General features: G+C 40.2%; 1 long non-coding RNA gene across 2 annotated transcripts in view; it reads right to left on the reverse strand.

Annotated features, from left to right (window-relative positions):
* Positions 1-522: 522 nt before the first annotated feature.
* LOC134344766 (uncharacterized) overlaps positions 523-15,688 on the reverse strand; it is a 53,686-nt gene continuing 38,520 nt past the window's right edge. Inside the window, exon 4 of one of the 2 annotated variants that reach the window (XR_010017515.1) lies at positions 523-1,827. This is a non-coding gene — a long non-coding RNA (uncharacterized LOC134344766). Of the gene's footprint in view, positions 1,831-15,688 lie in introns of both variants that reach the window. The other variant, XR_010017514.1, reaches the window with a different exon arrangement.

A 15,688-nucleotide genomic window follows, 5' to 3' on the forward strand; every position in this document is an offset into this window, starting at 1 on the left:
TTTGGGCCATTAGGTCCAAAGATTTATCAACCTAACCCCATTAGTTTGCCTGGCAGTTTTTTCTCTTGTGATAGTAACAGCTTTTAGTTACCTCCTTCCTTTCCCATTTACTCTTCTGTTACTATTAGCTTGGTTTTAGGAGAAAGTTTTAAAGTTTTCAACCATAAAGACAAATACAAAACCCTTGTTCATACTGTCATTTCTTTATTTCCCAACCACAGCTCCCAAATTTCAACTCTGTGCTACCATTCTTTAATTTAACATTTCCCTTCCTTTTTAGGTAGAATTATTTACTGTCTGTTTGTTATTTATTCTTAAAACCTTTCCTTCTCTTCTCCTCACGTACTAAATCCATCACCTCTGTCTGGTTCCCCTCCTCCTTCTTCTTCCATTGTCCTCTGTGCACTCTCATTATATTCCTTCTTCTTTGGCCCTTTACTTCTTCCACCTATCACCGTCCAGCTTCTTAGTTCATCCCCCCCTTCCGCCACCCACCCTCCTTCCCACGCCTCTAGTCTCACCTATCACCTACCAGCTTGTACCCCTTCTCCTCATCCCACCTTCATATTCTGGCTTAGACCATAAGACCATAAATCATAGGAGCAGAATTAGGCCATTCAGCCCATTGAGTCTGCTCTGCCATTCTATCATGGCTAAATCCGGGTCCCACTCAACACCACACACCTGCATTTTCACTATATCTTTTGATATCCTGACCGATCAGCACTCTCTACAGATGCTGCCTGACTTACTGAGTTTATCCAGCATTTTGTCTGCATGGCTCATGATTTCCAGCATCTGCAAAATCCCTTTGGTTTATAATAATCTTTGCAGTATTACATGTCTTTATAATTGATGTCTTTCACTTCCCTACCCACATGTAATTCTTTCTTCTCTTAAATTTTCAATAGAATGTACTTTCATTAATAAATCTGAGATTTCTTCATAAAGATTATTTATTGTCTTGTATTATTTATTTTTTTCAGTAAAATCATTAACTCTGCCTTTGTATTGCCTGGTGTTTAATTAAGTTTAAGGCATTGGTTTCAGAACTACTTTTTTTGCCTAATTTAAGAATGAAATTAATCATTTGTGATCACTCTTTAACAATCGTTTTCATATTCCTATCCGTGGGAACTGGTGTGTGCAAATTTGTCACCTTATTTAATTTGATAAGCCAATAGTTGTAATTTGTAAGTACTTGTAGTATAACACTTGGGATATTCTGTACAAATGCAAGTTTGTTTTTCAGCTGGAAACAATTTCAGGAGGAAACATTTAAGGAAAACTGTGAAGGCTACACCCAACATCTTATTTCCTCATCCATCCCTGTTACACCTGTTACCAGGCTGAAATCTAGGATCCTCTCTTCTTTGATAAACCACCATTGATAATCTCCTTACAAATTACATCAATCTGACTTATTTTTAATTTTCCAGTCTTCGTATTTATCTTTTCAATTTTAAGTGTCTTTGAGAGCTCTGGTAGAAAATGAATCAAAGATTTAAGCATTGATCTGTAGATAAGGATGGTAAAAGAGATAGTGCCTCTTTCTACATTTTAATTACTTCTAATTTAATTCAGAATTTTAGGTGTTTAAAAATTGCACTGAAATTAATGCAAGGACGTAAACTTTACATTATTAATTAGTTGCGGAAATATATTAACATTTGTTTACTTTTCCTCTTCCAAATCTTCTTTCTTCCTCTCCTTGTGTTTTGTGGGGAATGCACTTCCTCTCTCTGGTTGAGCTCCCAGGAAATGTGCTTGAGCAGGAAGCACTCTTCATAAACATGTTTGCCTCCTGGTCACAGTTGAGCTGATCCACTGCTTTTAGAAGGGAACAAATGCAAACATCAGTGAAAACAGGAGTGCACGTTTAACTTCTAATCAAGAGTCTTTGATTTTATTGTGAATAAGTCTTGTTCATGATCTTGTTTCTGAAACCACTGTTTGTATTCAAATATATACACAGCCTTTTAAAAGATCACAGCAGAACCAAGAAGAGGAAGGAATTCTAGCAGGTGAAATGGTGCACTATAACAGGTTAATGCTGCAACAATTGGAAGTGCTATCCAAAGGGTTAAAAGGTCAGATGTCTTATCCTTATTGTGGCATGCGTTAAACGGGTGATTAATTACTGTCAGTTATGAGGTGACAAAGTTGACTTTACTGCAGGAGGCTAGAGCTTTTCCTGAAAACATGTGACTCTCCTTTCTGATGGCTGTAAGTGAATAGTGCTACTTAATGTGCAGGTAAACAGTGGAGAAGGAGATCCAAGCACTTCAGTGGCAAGCAACAAATCAAGTAACTTTATCACTTGATAAGGTGAGAAAATGAGCCTGACACAGGAAACAGCAACATTAGGTAATTAGATCTCCGATTCTTTAACTCAGCTTCTGGGTTATCTAGTACTGACTGTAACAGTGGTTCTAAAGAGGAACACAAAACAGGTGCAGTTATAGACTCAGTCAAATAAAACCCTTCCTTTTGCAAGTGCAACATTGAACTAAAAATACAATCGACACTCAAGGTAACAAGAACCCATGTATTACATTATTCTTTTCATTCCAGTGTGAATCTTTTAAAGAAACTATCCATGCCAGCTCAGTCAAAAGAATTTCAATCCACAACTGAATGTGCCAATCTTATGCATAATGTAATAGAATGCATTGTTTAAGTGACTGAAATGCCTGCCGCAAAGGGCAAGGACTGCTGTACTTAAAGGAAAACAATTCTGCTGTCAGACCTTTACCTATGGAACACAGTAATCAGTTACAAAGCACAGAACTATAGACAGTGCAAGAAGTACAAACTTTGCACACTTAGAAATGATCCGAACACTTCTGACTTACCTCCTTTACACGTGGGTACTGGAAATGACATTATATAACTGTGGATCTTTTAGGTACAATTACTTCCTATTTAAGTTTCACTACTCACTATGTGATTATGCTTCATGCTGGGTCAACCATTCACTTTCTAGTTATATAATGATAACCAATAAAGACCTGATTCAAACCATTTTAGTAGTTTTATAAAACTTCTTTATGAAGAAGGAACCATGCTCTAATTAGACTAACACACACTGAAAGTTCAGGCAGCACCTATGGAGAGAAATAAAGAATTGGCGTTTCGGGCCAAGACCCTTCATCAGGATTTCCAGCATCTGAAAAATCTCTTGTGTTTCTAATTGGACTATTTAGTTTACATGATTATCTCATTCCATTTTGAGCATGGTAGCCAAATTATACAAGAAGCATTAAATGTCCCGTAATTCCACCAAACCAATCACCAATTTATGAGATTGCCGACTTTTGATCATTATACTGAGCAAACCATGCTTGTTTTATATGATCCTTTTAGTTAGCCACACCATGGACTGGTTGGCTTTGTCAAGATACTCAACACCGCCTGTTGCCACAGTCATTATTTAGAAAGAGTGGCGAGTTACATTAAATTTATAGCTCAGTGCTCCACAGCCAAGCCAATCTCTCTAGCTGATGTGAAGCAGGCTACACAGAAATATCTAGTAATCTGAAATCCAGAGAGTGCCTGCCCCACATTATTGACAAGAGTTGAGTGTTGGGTAACCATGTGCAGATGATGTCATTCAGAATCTCAGGAATTTTGTTTCATCATGGCCTTTTGATTCCATTTTCGATCACCTGTATTTTATAGCCACTAGTTCTTGACAAGACATTAATGAGAAGATTTTCTCTCGATATACTCTCATGATTTTAAATGGCTCTATCAGATCTCATTGAAATATTCTGTCCAAGAACAATCCCAACTTTACAACCCTGTCTTTTTAACTAAAATCTCTCATTCTTGGATTTAATTCAGTACTGAATTTGGCATGCCATGTTCAAACTGTATAAGTAATTTCCGAGACCACACTGTGCATAGTTATGGTCGCCCAGCTGTGGGAATGATGCCTTAAGTTGGAAAGTGTGCAGATAATGTTTATAAGGATGTCACCGGGAATGGAAGGTTGGCCTATAAGGAGAGGTTTGATAGGATGGGGCATTTTCTTTGAACATTAGGAGGTAGAAGGTTGATCTGATGGAAGTAGATAAAATGATCACGGGAGCAGATAAAGTGGATGTCACAGTTTTTTTTCAGGGTAGTGGATTTTAAAACTGGAGGGCATTAGATGGGAGGGGGAAAATTGAAAAAGGGACCTGAGGGTGTTGGGTATATGGAATAACTTGTAAAGGAGTGGTAGAGATGGGTGCAATTGCAATGAACATATGGACTGCAATGTGGATAGAAAAGGCTGGGAGAGATATCAGTCAAGTACAGGCAAATGGGACTAGCTCAGATAGATATCTTGGTTGGGCCATAGAGTCTGCTTCCATTTTGTACAACAAGGAAACTGTAACTATGACTCTATTTTAGTGAACATCTTCTACAGCTTTCCAACAGCTTCATATTACTCCTTAAGCATGGCACCCAAAACTAGGCAGTGGTCACCCTGTGCGGAGACACTACATTTGTCATGAGAGAGAGCTGCAAGGTTGAGCCATGACCTTAAGTCAGTTGAAAATTCAGATTGGATACGATAAGGCCATAGGGATTTTCAAACACAGGCAGGCTCAACATTTATACAGACCACAGGGAGCTGTTCAACCTGCTTAGTGAAGTAGAAACACAATTTGCTAAACTTGTCATAATTTATAGCTGTGCAGTGGGAATAAGAAAACAAACTTTAGTGAGGTAAATATTGATAGTAATAAACAATGCCCAGAAGAAAAGCACCTATTATAGTGCTAATTATAACCAATTATTTAATTATACCTGTAATTATTGCTAAATAAAATGTAAATTTTATGTAGGCCTTCACAATCTAAATTGGCTTAATCCTAATCATATAACTCCATTGTGTCATAATGTTTCACCAAGACTTTTACTTTTGAATTGCACTCATCAATGTTGGAGGTTATGCGGACAATTTGAAACTGTTAAACTGGACGGATCTTCCACATTTTTCCATGGAGGAAATCCAGTCCAAATGCAGCCCAAAGTGGTCTATGAGCCATTGTAGTTCATGATCTTTAAGGCTCGTTGCAGTTGTGACTTCTGTCTGCGATTTACCCTGCACGGTGATTCAGAAGCCAAATTGCTGACTGGCTGACAATGGATTATCTCTGTGCAACTGCAGGATATTTAACCCACTGACAGATGCTGCAAGGAGGAGCCATGTCACATTGATGCCACCTCTACATGTGTCAGGATTGATGGATGAAATCGTCATTCCCAAAAAGATATGAGTGCCTCTGACTGAAGCAGCATGAAGTCTTCTACATTTCTCAGGCTGCCTTTGACAATGCACTTGAATCAGGAAGGAATTAGTGAAAAAGAAATTCAGTTGTCATATAACCATTGTCTGTGCTACAAATGATGCAGCTGGGACTCCAGAATAAAATTACTGCTTCATTAAACATTATGCAATGGTTACTAATTCTCAGACTTTTACCTTCATAATGGAAAACGGGTTGTTCTAATTGAACAAAGATCATAAAATAATCCACTTGAAGTTTTGAGCAACACACAAAAAATGCTGGAGGAACTCAGCAGGTCAGGGAGCAACTATGAAGAGAATAAGCAGCTGATGCTTTGGGCAAAAGTCTTGGCCCGAAGCATTGACTGTATCCTCTCCATAGATGCTACCTAACCTGCTGAGTTCCTCCAGCATTTTGTGTGTGTTGCTCTGGGTTTCCAGCATCAGCAGAACAGCCAAGGTTAAAAGGCAGCAGCAGGTCACGGCAGCGAAAAAGAGCTTTGACCAGCGACCAATTAGTGCTTGGTGTCGATTAGAAAGAGCAAATTAAAAGAAGGCAGGGCAAGTGCAGCAGCCTTTGTCACAGCAGACATAGAGTGGTAATGTTAAGTCTTTAGCTCTTCGAGGTTTTAGCGAAGAGAGGCTTCAGTCAAAGAAAGCAAAGGAAAGAAAAGCTCAAGTTTTTTTTCTTCTCTTCTTTCTATCTGCTCAGCTAGGACTGTAGAGATGCCAGGCAGAATAGTGAAATGCTCCTCCTAAGGGATGTCGGAAAGCAGGAAGACCTCCAGTGTCCCTGACAACTACAGCTACAAATTCTAACAAACTGCGTTAAGGAGTTGGAACTGGAACTGGATGAAATCTGGATCATTCAGGAGGCTGAGGGGGTGATAGATAGGACATATAGAGAGGTAGTTATACCCAAGGTGCAGGACACAGGAAACTGAGTAACAGTCAAGAAGGGGAAAGGGGTTAAGGAGCCGATGCAGAGTACCCCTGTGGCCACTCCCCTCAACAACTGGTATACCACTTCAGATACTGTCGGGGGGTGGGGGAGAGGGGAATGACCTGACAGAGAAAAGTCACAGTGCTTCGGTCTCTGGCACTGCGTCTGCCTCTGTGACTCAGAAGGGAAGGTGGGGTGGGGGGGTGGGTAGAAAAGGCACTCTGTGGTGACAGGGGATCCGTTAGTTCGAGGAACGGACAGGGGGTTTTGTTGGAAAGAATGAGATTCCTGGATGGTATGTTGACTTTCGGGTGCCAGGGTGCAGGATATCTTGGATTGAGTCTTTTGCATTCGTAAGTGGGAAGGTGAGCAGCCAGAAGTCATGGTCCATGTATGTACCAATGACATGTGACAAGGTTCTGCCTAGGGAGGTCAGGGAGTTAGGTGCTAAGTTAAAGGGGAGGAACTCCTGGGTTGTGATCTCAGGACTGCTACTTGAGCCACATGCTAGTGAGATAGAGAGATAGATAGATATACTTTATTGATCCTGAGGGAAATTGGGTTTCGTTACAGCTGCACTAACCAAGAATATAGCATAAATATAGCAATACAAAACCACAAATAATCAAACAACAATATGAAAACTATGCCAGATGGCCAGAACTAGGAAGAATATATAGTTTAATATATGGTTAAGGAGTTGGTGTAGGAGGGAGGGCATAAGATTTTTAGATCATTGGGTTTTCTTCCAAGGAAGGTGGGACCTATACAGAAGGAACTGTTGTACCTGAGCTGGAGGGGATTAATAACTTAGTGGGAAGGTTTCTTAATGCTGCACAGTGGGGTTTAAACTAGAATTACAAGGGGATGGGAACCAGAGTGCCAGAACAGTTAGTGGAGAGGTTGTGGAGGTAGATGTTGTTAAGATCTCAAAGGCAGGAATCAGAAGGTTGAGCATGGTGTGACTAGTGTCCTGAGCTGCATATATTTAAATGCAAGCAGTATCGTAGGAAAGGCAGATAATAGTGCTGAAGATGAGGTCGCTGGTTTACAAACAGAGGCAACCTATAGTGAGGAGAAGCTGTTGATAGGGCAAAATTGCAGTCAGCAGGATGAGTTGCAATGTAAAAGGTGGACAATATCAGAAGGGGTGAATACAGGACTGAAGGTGTTGTATTTGAATGCACACAGTACATGGAATAAGGTAGATGAATTTGCAGCACAGTTGCAGATTGGCAGGTATAATGTTGCAGGCTGAAAGGTTGTAGATGGGAGTTTAATGTCTAAGGATACACATTGTATCGCAAGGATAGACAGGAAGACAGAGGTTGATAGATTCTTGATTGGTGAGTGCATGAAGGAATTCAGAGAGAAGGCAGGAGATTGGGGCCGAGAGGAAAATTGGATCAGCCATGATGAAATGGTGGAACAGATTTGATGGACCAAATGGCCTAATTCTGCTCCTATATCTTATGGTCTTATGTTTACAGTTTAAAGTTTATTTTCAGTTGATTAACAACACTTAAGGAAACAGTGAAAGCTAACATAACAACATTCCTCATGATCTCAAGTTGTTCTTTGTAGTTTTTAAATTGTGTTTAGCGGTGAGTGTTTTGTATTTCACATTTCAGTAATATTTGAGTAATATTGTAAATATATTGTTTGATTAAGCATTCTTTGTTGTACAAGTATACGAATGGGATATGTTATTACACAACCGTATCATAAGTGAGCGCCTCACTAAAGTAAAACTAAACATACGTGAAGCTGAATTGAAGAGATTGTCAGTTCAGTAATGGACTTAATGATACACTGAGAGATCACTTAGTTTGTGGAATCTTAGAGGAAAGCATTCAAAAACAACTCCGAGCAAAAGCACAATTTACATTTAAAAGAGCAGCTGAAATCACTGTATCAATGGAAACAGCAGCCAGAGACACAGAAACCGGACTGGCTGAATAAATTATGTTACCATGTGTCAGGGGCTCATGTGCACCAGACCAAAAATGCAACAAAGTAGGACATACACAAAGAGTATGTGGGGCAGATAAAAATAAATGCACTGCACAGGGAAGAGAAAAAGATAGCAAGTCAAGCTGCAGTTTCAAAAAGAGCACTAATCTGCATGTTGTTGATGTAAGATCTGATAATTATGAGAGCGACATAGGACTGAGAAGCCTTGAGATTTACAATGTGAAAGCTAACAACAGACAAGCAATTCGCTTACACCAGAAGTAAATGACAAGTTAATTAAAATGGAATTGGATACTGGCTCAGCTGTTTCAGTCCTAGTCAAAATAAGTTTGAACAGCATTTCAATGATATTGAACTGAAGTCTGGAGATATTCAACTAAAAACCTACACTAGAGAAAAGCTAACTCCTGTGGGACTGACATTCATAACAGGGAAATACAACAACCAGCAAGCCATATTAGGCTTGAATGTGGTAAAATTAGGAGGGCCAGCTTTGTGGGGTCATGATTGGCTGAAACAACTACAACTTGACTGGAGAGCATCCACCATCTGCATGCCACATTGCCGGCAATAAAGCCAACTGAAAACAAATTAAGGAAGATACTGGTCAATGCCACAGCATTATTCAAGGATAGCATTGGAAAATGCAAACATATCAAGGGTAAAATAGTATTTAAATTGAAGTGCTGCATATACATTTTGCAAAGCCTGTCCCGTTCCTTATGCCATCCCTGATAAAGTAGCCAATGAGCATAGAGGTTGGGTGGGGAACACCAATGATCCCAATAGTCAAGAAGGTTGGGTCTGTCAGGATCTGTGGTGATTTTAAAGTCAACATCTTCTCAATACTGAAAGTAGATCAATACCCTCTATCCAGGATAGAGGATATCTATGCAAACCTTTCTGGAGGGAAATTCTTCGCCAAAGTGGATTCAGCTGAGGCCTACCTACAGATGGAAATAGATGAAGAGTTCAAGTGTTTCTCACCATAAACACTCACAAAAGGCTTTATCACTATAATAGGTTTATTTTTGGAGTGGCTACTGCATCTCCACTCTGTCAGAAAGCTATGGACCAGGTTTTGCAAGCTTCACAGGAACTCAGCGCTACCTAGATGACATCATTGTAACTGGCGAGAATGACCTCGAAAAACTCAAGACAGTGTTAAAAAGATCAGATTATAGGCACTGAGCATGAAGCAACCAGTGTGATTCTTCAAACCAAGCATTATCTACAATGGTCACACTATCAACACACATGGATTACACAAGTATGCTGAGAAATTTCAAGCAGTGGTGTATGCCCCAAGGCCAAAGGACATGTCACAATTGTGGTCCTTTTTAGAATTTGTCAATCACTATAGCAAGTTCCTGCCAAACCTGGCTACTGTGCTCCACCCCTTGAACTCATTATTACAGATCGATAAGAAACAGCAATGGACAGTGCAGTTTGAGGTGGCTTTCCAAAAAGGTAAAGGAAATGGTGATGGCAGACATTGTACACACTTTGTGCAGTGAAGCTTGCCTGTGACATCTTGCTTTATGCTATAGGTGCAGTCATGTCACATGTTAGGAGTGATGGAAGTCTATTTGCATCACCTTCCCTTACTGCTGCACAGAAAAATTGTGCACAGATTGACAGAGGCTTTGGGGTATAAAATATTTCATCCAGGACTTGCATGGGAGAAAGTTTGCCCTCATTACTGATCATCAACCACTATTTTCTATTTTCAATCCACAGAGGGGTGTTCCACTAACGGTAGCAACATGAATGCAGAGATGGGCTCTGTTTCTTGGAGGACACAATTAAAAGATCAAATTCAAGAGGACAACTAATTATGGAAATGTTGATGCTGCTCATTTACCATTGGAAAAGGAAATATCTGAAAAATTTACAAAAGAGGACACACCTCTTAATGCAATCTCCCTAAGGCAATTCAAAAGTCTTCCCATTATGGCAGAGATGATTGGAAGGGAAACCGGAAAAGACCCCGCACTGTCTCAGGTCTACATGGCAACCCAAAATGGCTGAAATGTGCTACAGAAATTCAATTTCCCCCATTTTTACCAGAGTTGGGATGAACTTCCCCTTCACAACTGTTGCCTTAGGTGGGGATTGAGAGTTATTGTACCATCCAAGCTGAGAACTAAAATGTTGGGGGAGCTACATGCCGGTCACCTAGACATGGTTAACATGAAAGGTTTGGCTCAAAGCTTTGTCTGGTGGCCTGGGATAGATCAACAGATCAAGCAACTTGCTATGCACTGTTTGAGATGCCAACATCTCTAGAAGATACAAAGCGCAGCACCGCTTCATCCTTGGGAAAAGCCTGCATTGCCCTGGCAGAAGGTTCATGTAGATTTTGCCAGACACATTGCCATGGGCACAGATTTCTGGTGGTATTAGATGCCAAAGTAGCCAGAAGTGTTCGTAATAGCCTCCACTACAGACTCACATACTGTTGATGTATCGAGAAGTCTCTTCACAATGACGTTGGACTGGTGTTCCAGCACACTTAGTCAGTGACAATGGACCACTGTTTGCTACGGAACAGTTTCAGTCATTCCTGAGAACGAATGGAATAAGACATATTATATCTGCACTGTACCATCCAGCTACAAAAGACTTTGTGGAAAGGTTTGTCCAGAGTCTAAAGAACGCACTGTGAGCAATGTCAACAGGACACACTACACTGACACTGAATCAGAAGCTCACCAATTTCCTCCATGCATATCGCAATACAGCACGCTCCACAACCAACCACTCTCCAGATATGCTGTTTCTGGGTCAGCTCTTACACTTGTACTTGGATCTCCTCAAATCCAATCCAGGGAGTATGCAGGGCAAACAGCTGGGACAAGCTGAAGGCTCCTCAGACAAGGAATTTCACTCCTGAACAAGCAGCCCTAGCAAGGGATTGCAGAGGTGATTAAAAGTGGGTACTTGGAAAGATTAAGGACAGAACTGGACCACTCTCCCTCACAGTGGAGATTGTGTCTAATGTCACCTGGAGACAACACACCGATCAGTTGAAGAGAGCAGTGGCAATTGTTGGAGAAGAAAGATGATGTCCAGAGCTGTCAGAATCACCTCCTGCAGTCCCAGAGTCAACTCCTACAACCATCATGGTGGTAACCCCAGAATCTGAGATTGTTTGACAGCCACAAGCCTCACCTGCCAAGCAAAGTGATTCTCCCTCTCGTCAAGAAAGTCGTTATTCCGCATGATAAAGAAATCATCCACAGTAATTAAATCTTTAGGCCTGAATGATTAAGCATTTTTGTTATTTACATTATTTATTATGGTTTATACGTAGGAGTGCATGAATAGCATACGTCATTACACCATCACATCATTTGTTTTACACTAAAGTGAAACTAAATACAAATGAGTTTTCCAAGGCTGCTATAGTTTTATTTCAATTAGTTTTATGTTTTGGAGTTTTGGAGTTGGAGAAGGTTAAGGTGAGGGAAGAATGGGATTTGAACCAGTCTGCTTGAGAGTGAAGTGTGTCATTCTGAAAGTGATTAGTGGATGAGAGATGACCGAAGCTTTGAGAAAAGTAGTAATTACTGCACAGTGAGTAACTCTTAATGCAAGTCAGACGGGAGCAGAACAGTGAAAACATTTAAGGCTAATGTGTTGAACACAGAAAGCTGATAAAAGATGCAACACCTGTATAATCTGATATTTCTTTGCTTTGATTCAGACAGATGTATGAATCAGGAGGTACTGTAGGGTTAACAAGTCTCTGATTCATTCATTCAGGCATGGACGCATTGCAGGATAGTTCTGAAGGTTGAAAGTCAAGTTTATTGTCAGATGCACAAGTAGAGGTATGCACAGATGCAATGAAAAACTTATTTCAAAGTTCAAAGTAAATGTATTATTAAAGTTCATATACGTCACTGTATACAACCATGAGATTCGTACTCAATGAATCTGAGAAACATCATGCAATCAATGAAAAACCACAGCCAACAGATTAGAAAAACAACGTACAGAAGACAACCAACTATGCAAATACAAAAGAATAAAAATAATGGTAAATAAATATTGAGAACAAGAGATGAAGATTTCTGAAAGTGAGTCCTTAGGATTGTATACTTAGAACTTAGGTTCAGTGAAGCGGCAAGTGAAGTTGAGTGAAGTTATCCCCACTGGTTTAAGAGCCTGGTGATTGAGGGGTAATAACAGTTCCTGAGCTTTCTGTTGTGGGTTCTGAGGCATCTGTACCTTCTTCCTGATGGCAGCAGTGAGAATAAAGTATTGCCAAGGTGGCTGATGATGGATGCTGCTTTCCTGTGACAGTGCTCCATATAAGTATGCATGCCACTAGTTACTCATGATAGACTGGGCCAAATCCATTACTTTTCATAGGATTTTCCATTCCAGGGCATTGGTGTTTCCATACCAGGCTGTGATGCAGTCAGTTAATGCTCTCCACCGCACATCTGTAAAAGTTTGTCAAAGTTTTAGATGATATGATGAATCTGTGCTAACTTCTAAGGAAGTAGAGGCACTGAGGTGCTTTATTCATAACTGCACTTACGTGCTGGATCTGTGGCAGGTCCTCCGAAATGGTCACACCAAGGAATTGAAAATTACTGAACCCCTCCACCTCTGATCCCCCGATGAGGACTGGCTCACTGACCTCCAATTTCCTTCTCCTGAAGCCAATAATCAGCTCCTTGGTCTTAATGACATTGAGCGAGAGGTTGTTGTTGTGCCCGCACTCAGCCAGATTTTCAACCTCCCTCCTACACGCTGATTTGTCACAGCATTGACCTGGCCAACGCCAGTGGTGCCGTCAGCAAATTCAAATATGGCCGTGCTTGGTCTCTTCATCTTGCAGCAGCATCACCGTCACGTAGCATCAGCTGAGCAGTGTTCGCAAGAAAAACATACACTGAACATAAATTATGCACAATTTTTACAAGACAGAACAAAATGAGAGCAACAGAAAAAAAAAGCAAGTCCATTTCAGAGCAAACTAATCCAAGTTGTCCTACACTGTGGTAATTAGGGTTGTTTCAGTTGGTTCAAGAACCAAATGGTTGAAGGGAAGTAGCTGTTCTTGAACATGGTAGTGTGGGACTTCAGGCTTCTGTACCTCCTGCTCAGACTCAGATGGTGGGGGTCTTTGATGATGGATGTCATCCCCTTGAGATGCTACCAATGACTGGATGTGTTGACAATCAGAGCCTCCTTCAACTCTCAAGCCAGGAAAGTTCTAGTGTACGCCTTTCTTGTGATTGTATCAATGTACTGGGCGCAGCAACTTTCAAGATTAGGGCTTATCTAAAATTAGAAAAAAAATTCTATAGGAGTATGTAAGAATCAGATCAGGAATTAATTTTGTCTTAATATTTTTTAACCTTCTGTTCTAAGCAGGTCTTTGCTTATACTTCTTTGTCAGTTATTAATTCTGGTTTATTTCTTCAAAGTAAAATTTCCAACGATGCCAAATGATTTACAGTTCATGAACAGGTAATTATTAAGGGTTTAGTTCCAATTAGCTTCTGGTTAGAAGTGAACAACATCAGGCAAATTAACATTTTGTAGTTTAATTTAAGCAGGAACAAATGCTCTTCATGCAGATAATGCTCCATTCTAGGATTACTGATGAAGGTCATGACAGTCAATCAAGCAATGCAAAGGGTATATGAGTCATGTCTCTTCTAAAATTTCTCTTTGATATCTAGGTTAATAAGAACATAAGGAATGGGAGCAGGAGTAGACCATCTGGCCCGTCAAGCCTGCTCTGCCATTCAATAAGATCATGGCTGATCTGGCCATGGACTCATCTCCACCTACCTGCCCTTTTCCCCGTAACCCTTAATTCCCCCACTATGCAAAAATCTATCCAACCTTGTCTTAAATATATTTACTGAGGTAGCCTCCACTGCTTCATTGGGCAGAGAATTCTACAGATTCAACACTCTCTGAGAAAGGCAGTTCCTCCTCTTCTCCATCCTAAATTCACTCCCCTGAATCTTGAGGCTATATCCCCTAGTTCTAGTCTCATCTACCAGCCTCTATCTTATCTATCCCTTTCATAATTTTATATGTGTCTATAAGAAGTCCTCTCATTCTTCTGAATTCCAGTGAGTACAGTCCCAGGTGACTCAATCTCTCCTCATAGTCTAACCCCCTCATCTCTGGAATCAACCTGGTGAACCTCCTCTGCACCACCTCCGAAGCCAGTATATCCTTCCTCAAGTAAGGAGACCAGAACTGCACGCAGTACTCTGGGTGCGGCCTCGCCAGTATCCTGTACGGTTGCAACACAACCTCTCTGCTCTTAAATTCAATCCCTCTAGCAACGAAGGCCAACATTCCATTTGCCTTCTTGATAACCTGCTGCACCTGCAAACCAACCTTTTGTGATTCATGCACAAGCACTCCCAAGTCCCTCTGCACAGCAGCATACTGCAATTTTTTTTACCTTTTAATTAATAATGATAATAAATAACAAATTTAAATGATAACAAATCAGAACAGTGGCATGACATTTGCCCTCTTCCAATCCGCTGGGATCTGCCCAGAGTCCAGAGAATTTTGATAAATTATCACCAAAGTCTCTACTATAGCTTCTGACATTTCTTTCAGTACCCTGTGATGCATTCCATCAGGACCAGAGGACTTAACTATCTTTAGGCCCACAAGTTTATTCAGCACTGTTAATGATAAAATGTCAATGAAATTAAACAACTAACCTCTGGCCAACATGAAATACATCAAACTAAAATTCAGTACGGATAAGATATAACTACAATAACTTGAGAAATCTGGTAAGGTTTAAACTGCAAAGTATGATTCACTGAAAAAATCTTGACCATAGAATGCCTTGAAAATCTGAGAATGGTGCATTAACAGCAGAGATGCCTGGAAGTTAAAGGATCCTGAAGATCCTGGTATGGAATGGTATGCAGTGAAAATCATAAATTCTTGGTAGGGGAATGCCTTTTAATTAACTCCCCTGAGAATCAGATTGCTATCGTATGGGCACACAAAATCTGTGGATCTCCAATTTTTCATCCGTAGAAACATATGGAATCATGAAGTTACAAGGGCCATGTAGTTGATGATAATATATTAGCATGGAATGAGGATTGGTTCACTAACAGGAAACAGTGATTAAGAAAATATCAGACAGGTTGGGCTGAAGGCCCTTTTTCTTTGCTGTAGTGTTCTATGACTCTAACGAGTTTTCTTTTGCAACTGAAAAACAGTGCTTCATGCTGTATTTATTATACTAATATTTGTTACCTTCCATCAATCAATGTAAGAACCCATCTGCTATTCCTTATCTTATTCATATATTTTTTCTAGTTTTCTTTGATGATTAATCTTTTCTCTTCAGGCCACCTGTCTAAATACATTCGTAACAGTTAAGGTGATAATCTGCAGAGTGCATCTGCCCTAGAAGATCTGGACTGTGTTGATGGAAATTGCTTGGTTAGTGAAATAGATGGCAAAAAGTT

The sequence above is a fragment of the Mobula hypostoma genome, chromosome 4, assembly GCF_963921235.1.
Source record: "Mobula hypostoma chromosome 4, sMobHyp1.1, whole genome shotgun sequence".
Taxonomy (NCBI): Eukaryota; Metazoa; Chordata; class Chondrichthyes; order Myliobatiformes; family Myliobatidae; genus Mobula; species Mobula hypostoma.